Genomic DNA, 5,382 nt, shown 5'->3' with positions numbered 1-5,382 from the left:
ACGAGGATGCTTTTAAGCATCTCGATGAAGTTAATGACATGGCAGATTATTTCAATATCCCAAATGTAAACAGAAATACCATCTTGCTAAGGATGCTTCCCGTTACTTTTAAGGGAGCTGCTAAAGACTAGTTAAAAGCACTACCACCAAGTACAATCACTACTTGGGCTCAAATGCATGAGCAGTTTTTAGATCAATTTTGCCCACCATCCAAGATAGCTAAACTCAAGAAGGCAATATCGAACTTTGAGCAACAACCAGGGGATTCATTATAAGAAGCAAGGGAGCGTTACAAAAGGATTGATCAGAAATTGTCCACAACATGATCTCAATGTTCAACAAGAGATGCTAATTTTCTATGATGGGGTCAATGTTATGACAAGGCAACTCCTTGATTCTCAAGGACCATTAACAAAGAAAAATCCAAGGGAGGTCAAGGAGTTAGTTGAAGAATTCGCAAAACACTCTCGTGAGTACCACAACCCAAGACAAGATGACATAAAAGGAAGTGGAGGCACGTATTCTGAAGAAATGGCTGGTATGATGGCAATGCTGAATAATATGGACCGGATGTTGACACAAATGGACCAATCAATTCATGCAATTAAAGTTGGGTGTGAATTGTTGGGTTTTGAGCATTCTAACACTTCCTAAGTGTACATGCAACCCTAATAAACCTTGGATCTATGTTTGTGTAAGATACATGCATATAATTAATTTTTCCAAGGTTTATATCCTAGCTAGCATGGCATGGGGAACATGAATCAAATAAAGCTAGGAGAAATACTTACCTTGAAGTTGTAGTTGATTGCTTGGAGTTTTTGAGCCTAGCACCAATAGTGTGAATGCCTCAAGTGGAAATCACAAATCACCACAAACTTGGAACTTTGAGAGAATAGTCACTACTATCTTGAAATTTTCCCTCACCTCAACAAGTGTCAACTAGTCACATTTCTAGAACCAAAGCCTCCCTTATATAGAGTGAAGGATTAGGGTTACTTCCCTAAAACCCATGTCTCTTCATTTCCATGAGATCCATGGGTTAAAGCTCCATGGAGTATCCATGGACTTTTCCATGCAAGCCTAGCCCATTCCAAATAAGCTTTAGCCCACACTATATAAATATGGAAGCCCATATTTAATTAGTAATATCTTTGATCTCTAAATTAATCCTAGATTAATTATAGATCACTACTAATTAAATAATATGATCCTATATTAAGATATTAGAACTTATAATATATTAATAAATCATAACTTGTACTATTCTCAAATATTATCCATAAATTGTTCGGGTGAAGTGCAACCCAAATGGACCATGCCGGGTCGGGTCAAGTACATACCAAATATAGTTATGAACTTAGACACTATATCCAACAGTCTCCCACTTGGATAAGTCTAATAACTATAGTTGCAAGTATGACTTCAGGAACCGATCAGCAAACGTAGCTCATTAAACTCTGTTGAACTAGAACGAACCATTTAAGATAAGTGATCATATAATCCTCTGTTCTAGATATCAGCCGGACAAATACATGGAACATGGTCTTGCTTATTGTCCAGCATTTGTTTCCCGATTTCCGATTTGTTTGACATAGAACTTAACTGAACACATCAATTTAGTTCTGACCGGGCCCGATACATAGGTCAAAACATAATCATCGAGGGGCCTAGATATCAACTTCTAATCCAAGAAGGAACAGATAAACTTCGACTCATATGTTTGTTCTACCACTCATTGAATTACACACAAAGGCACGTTTTATAACATCGAGTTTCCAATGCGTTTTCGTACAATCAATGCATAACCAACTTGTAAGTAACAAATCATATCTCTAGGTTTGAAGACTTATATGATATTACCGTCTCACGATCACTCGAGATAGGATTCCATGAAGTGATTCCAGTGAGCGTGGGTTGAGTCCAATGCACATAACTTATGAGCACTCATGATTGTTGTAGCCAAGTCCAACACCTTAGACCTCTGCAACCAATCATGACAGTCTTGATTCATACCTACTTCTGACTTATGACCGACTGTGGAGGTTTGAATAATAAGAGATAGCAACACTTTACTCATAAATAAAACACCTTTTATTCATCATCAAATGTCAACTACACTTTACAAATTTCATAATTTATCTAACTACTAAAACTTATATCATCCTTCAGCCCTATGCTCCGAGCATGCTGAAGATGCTTAACCATACTCAGGCCCTTCGTGAGGGGATCTGCTGGGTTCTCATCCGATGATACCCTCTTTGCTACAAGGATTCCTTCTTCTATTCGATGTCTGATGAAGTGATATTTTCTGTCAATGTGTCTGGGTCTCCCATGATCTCTTGGTTCCTTGGCTAAGGCAACCGCACTATTGCTATCACAGAAAATCTCCATCGGCTCTTTTGTAGCTGGTATAACTCCAAGGTCTCCGATGAAGTTCTTTAGCCATATAGCCTCCTTTGCTGCCTCGCTTGCTGCTATATACTCTGATTCACAAGTGGAATCAGCCACTGTCTCCTGCTTGGAACTCTTCCAAGTGATTGCTCCTCCGTTTAAGGTAAAGACCCAGCCCGACTGAGAGCGGAAATTATCCCTATCAGTCTGGAAGCTAGCATCACTATACCCTACAACTCTCAAGTCATCACTCCCACCGAAGGTAAGGACCCAGTCCTTAGTCCTTCGCAGGTACTTGAGGATATTCTTTACCGCAGTCCAGTGTTCCTTGCCAGGGTTCCCCTGATACCTGCTAACCATGCTCAAAGCAAAGGCTACATCAGGTTGAGTACACGTCATAGCATACATGATCGATCCTACAGCAGAAGCATAAGGTAGTCGACTCATTTCTGCTATCTCAGCCTCAGTACTAGGGCTTTGTGTCTTACTCAATCTGGCATTACTCTGAATGGGTAACTCACCTTTCTTGGAGTTATGCATGTTGAATCTTTTTAACACTTTTTCCACATAGGTTCTTTGACTAAGTCCAATTAGTCTTTTACTCCGGTCTCTCAAGATCCTTATCCCTAGGATATAGGCAGCTTCACCAAGGTCCATCATAGCGAAACACTTCCCAAGCCAGGACTTTACTTCCTGAAAAGTTGGGATGTCATTTCCTATGAGTAGTATGTCATCCACATACAATACCAAGAAGCTGACTATACTCCCACTAGCCTTGACATAAACACAAGATTCATCTTCACTCCTAGAAAAGCCAAATTCCCTGACCTTTTCATCAAAGCAAAGATTCCATCTGCGAGGTGCTTGCTTCAATCCATAAATGGATTTCTCAAGCTTACACACTCTATTAGGGTACTCGTTGCTGACAAAAACTTCTGGCTGACTCATGTAAACATCTTCAACCAACTTTCCATTAAGGAAAGCAGTTTTGACATCCATTTGCCATATTTCATAGTCATGAAATGCAGTTATGGCTAACAGAACCCGAATAGACTTAATCTTGGCTACTGGAGAAAAGGTCTCATCATAGTCCACTCCAGGAATTTCAGAGAAGCCCTTTGCAACCAATCTAGCCTTATAAGTGTGTACTTTACCATCCATGTCGGTCTTCTTCTTGAAGACCCATTTGCACCCTACAGTCTTACGACCTGGTACATTCTCAACCAAGTTCCAAACTTGATTGTCATACATGGATTGTATCTCGCTATCCATAGCCTCTTTCCATTTCGCAGACTCGGGGCCTGCCATGGCTTCCACGTAACTGTTAGGTTCATCCATACCTACTAGTGTCTCATCACTAATAAGTGTCTCACCTTCCGTAGTAATATGAAAACCATAGTAGTGCTCAGGTGCATTCCTAACTCTCGTGGAACGTCTCAGAGGTATAGAATCGTCAATTGGCTCAACAGGAGTTTCCTCCTCAAGTTGAGGGCTAGGGTTTGAAGTTCCTTCACCACTTGACTCTTGAAGTTCTTCAAGGTCAATTTGCCTCCCACTGTCTCCTTGGCTTATAAATTCTCTCTCTCGAAAGACTCCTCTTCTTGCTACAAAGACCACATTATCGCTGGGTCTGTAAAAGAGGTAACCAAAGGATCTTTATGGGTAGCCGATGAAAATACACCTCTCACTTCGGGGTTCTAGCTTATCATGAGACTCGCGCCTCACAAAAGCTTCGCAACCCCAAATCTTGATGTGGTCTAGTTTGGATACTTTACCAGTCCACATCTCGTGAGGAGTTTTGGCAACTTTCTTTGTAGGGACTAGATTAAGGATATGGGCGGCAGTCTCTAAGGCATACCCCTAGAATGAGATTGGTTGCGAAGCTCGACTCATCATGGAACGAACCATGTCTAACAAGGTTCGATTACGCCTCTCAGCCACACCATTCAACTGCGGTGTCCTGGGAGGTGTCAATTGTGAGACAATCCTACATTCCCTTAGATAGTCGAGGAACTCTGAACTAAGATACTCACCTCCTCGATTGGATTGAAGCATCTTAATGTTCCTGCCCAATTGATTCTTGACTTCCTGTTTAAATTCCTTAAACCTTTCGAAAGTCTCTGACTTATGCTTGATTAAGTAGACATATCCATATCTACTGTAATCATCGGTAAAAGTCAAATAATAACGATTAGCATCCCTTGTGGCATGTTTGAATGGTCCACACACATCCGTGTGTACAAGGTCCAACAAACCTTCACCCCTCTCACACGAGCCTGTGAAGGGTGACATTGTCATTTTTCCAAGTAAGCATGATTCGCAACTATCATCTGACTTTAGGTCAAATGACTCCAAGACTCCATCTCTTTGGAGTTGTCCTATGCGCTTCTTGCTTATATGTCCAAGTCGATAATGCCATAACGATGCTTTATCCAAGTTATTATTATTAATAGAATCAATACACATCACATTATTTCCTAAGTTATCAACCACAGATACTGTTTCATACACGCCATCACAAGGTAATGCTTTAAAATAAAGAACATTATTAAAGAAAGCATCAATAGAACCAACTTCATTATTAAATGAAAAGGTAAAACCTTGTTTATACAATGCATGAAAGGAAATAATATTTCTTGCCATTTTTGGCGAATAACAACATTTATTCAAATCTAAACTAAACCCACTACTTAGCGACAAAGTATAAACTCCAATCTTGGTGACAGGTGTAACTTTCCTATTCCCCATGATTAAGTTTATTCTTCCTTGCTCCACATTCTCACTTCTTCTTAGTCCCTGCAAGTCACAACAAATATGAATACCACAACCGGTATCAAGGACCCAAGATTTAGAATGGGGTGAGTTATTAGAAATGATAGTGTAAATACCTGCATGGTTGGGTTTAACTTTCCCATCCTTTACATCTTGCTGGTACTTTGGGCAGTTTCGCTTCCAATGTGCCTTTTCATGGCAATAAAAGCATTCAGC

General features: G+C 40.2%; 1 non-coding gene across 1 annotated transcript; it reads right to left on the bottom strand.

The window, feature by feature from the left end:
• Nucleotides 1-221: 221 nt before the first annotated feature.
• On the bottom strand, nucleotides 222-329 carry LOC144999050 (small nucleolar RNA R71). The gene has a single exon (XR_013660576.1). It is a non-coding gene; the product is annotated as a small nucleolar RNA R71 (small nucleolar RNA).
• Between the last annotated feature and the right edge of the window lie 5,053 nt (nucleotides 330-5,382).

Source organism: Lactuca saligna, chromosome 5 (genome assembly GCF_052625555.1).
Source record: "Lactuca saligna cultivar CGN05327 chromosome 5, ASM5262555v1, whole genome shotgun sequence".
Lineage (NCBI taxonomy): Eukaryota > Viridiplantae > Streptophyta > Magnoliopsida > Asterales > Asteraceae > Lactuca > Lactuca saligna.
Note: the sequence above shows the minus strand (reverse complement) of the source record. Positions and strands in the feature narration are given on the sequence as shown.